The 1,791-nt window shown below is 42.0% G+C and overlaps 1 pseudogene; it reads left to right on the top strand.

The window, feature by feature from the left end:
* Window positions 1–583: 583 nt before the first annotated feature.
* Window positions 584–1,363, top strand: LOC149209007 (pyrophosphate-energized membrane proton pump 2 pseudogene; annotated as a pseudogene).
* Window positions 1,364–1,791: the final 428 nt, after the last annotated feature.

Here is a 1,791-nt window from a genome sequence, read left to right as displayed (position 1 = left end):
CACAATTCAAGTCTGGAGTTTGAATTATAAAGACCTGGGTTCAACACCAATGAAAACAATTCTTGAACCATTTTCTTGACTTCAGGACATGTCGGCACGCCAATCTTTATGTTTTCTTTAAGAGTTTCACCACAACCATGAGCACATGCGACAAAAAATGTCCAAATCGCTGGACGACACATACAGCCACCACCTCCACCGTCATCATAATAGACCCCAGCCTTTCATTTACCTGAAAATGGGGCTCAGAGAAGTCGACGGTTCGAATCCCCTCCGGAGACGCAATTGCTTTCTCCTCAGAGATCCTGTTTGGTCACCGCCAAGAGAGCCGACTTCGATTTAAGAAGAAAAAGGGTAGTGAAAGATCAACTCTAGGCTAACATGAAGAGCCGGGAGGCTCTCCTTGGTGTAAAGAGGGTTCTGCTGAGAATAGAGGAGAGGCAAGCGGTTCTTCCTTCGAACGGGTGGCGGTTAAACACTATAACAAAATTTTGCAGTCCATGGGCCAACCTGTATACATTGTGAACCCTTCAGGTCAAATTACAGTTTGGAATCAACTGCTCTCCCAGTACTTGTTATCACTATGGATATTATTTCCGCATTCTGGCTTGGACGAACTTCAGGTCTAGTTGAGTCCGATGGAACTCCAACAGGTGGCTTTTTTGGCACAGCCGTAGCTACTATGGGAATGCTTAGTACTGCAGCATATATTTTGACAATGGATATGTTTGGGCCAATAGCTGATAATGCAGGTGGAATTGTGGAAATGAGTCAACAGTCTGAAAGTGTAAGAGAAATTACAGATCTTCTTGATGCAGTCGGGAACACCACAAAAGCAACCACCAAAGGCTTTGGAATTGGATCTGCTGCATTAGTTTCTTTTTTTTTTTTTATTCAGTGCCTATATGAAGTATCAGCTTATGCTCATCAACCATTTACGCAAGTTGATATAGCTATTCCAGAGGTATTTCTTGGAAGTCTATTGGGATCGATGCTTATTTTCCTATTCAGTGCATGGGCATGTTATGCAGTTGGTAGAACTGCCCAGGAAGTTGTTAAGGAAATGCGAAGGCACTTTATAGATCGACCTGGCATAATGACAAATCAAGAGAAGCCATGTTATGCGCGTTGTGTTGCAATAGTAGCAACTGCTTCACTTCGGGAGATGATAAAGCCTGGTGCTTTAGCAATTGTATCTCCTGTTTTAATTGGTGTCTCATTTAAGATTCTGGGTCAGTATACAGATCAGCCTTTACTTGGTGCCAAAGTTGTTGCTTCAATGCTAATGTTTGCAACGGTCTCTGGTATTCTCATGGCCTTGTTTTTGAATACTGCTGGAGGTGCTTGGGATAATGAAAATTGAAGATCTGAAGGCACAGTTAGTCGAAGGGAGTTTTTGGCAATCAAATGTCTGGGTGGTAAAAGTCTCGGGTCAAAGGAAAGCTGTTTCAAATGATTCAGCAGTTTCGTAGCACGCTACGAAACTGCTGTAGGTGATGATTTTTGCGCAAGACAGGCAGTTTGGTATCATGAGCGGGAATTTTGAAAGAGAGACACCTAAAGGATATGCAAGATATCAGATGGAGCTACAATCACCATTCAGATCAAGACAGGTGTACTTTAAAAAAGGTGGAATATTTTAACTCAAGTTTAAATTTTTGTTATAAAGCCACTTTATCACCGTTCATAGGGTATTAAATGAGTTGCATACAAAGAACTTTGGCCTGTACACTTGTCCATCGATGAAGCCTCCAACACATCAGGAACATGGTAGTGTTCTATATTTTTGAG

This window comes from Pinus tabuliformis, chromosome 1_2 (genome assembly GCF_031772625.1).
Source record: "Pinus tabuliformis cultivar Carrire ecotype Pingquan chromosome 1_2, CPIR1, whole genome shotgun sequence".
Taxonomy (NCBI): domain Eukaryota; kingdom Viridiplantae; phylum Streptophyta; class Pinopsida; order Pinales; family Pinaceae; genus Pinus; species Pinus tabuliformis.
The sequence above is the reverse complement of the archived record's forward strand: the minus strand, read 5'-3'. Positions and strand labels throughout refer to the sequence as shown.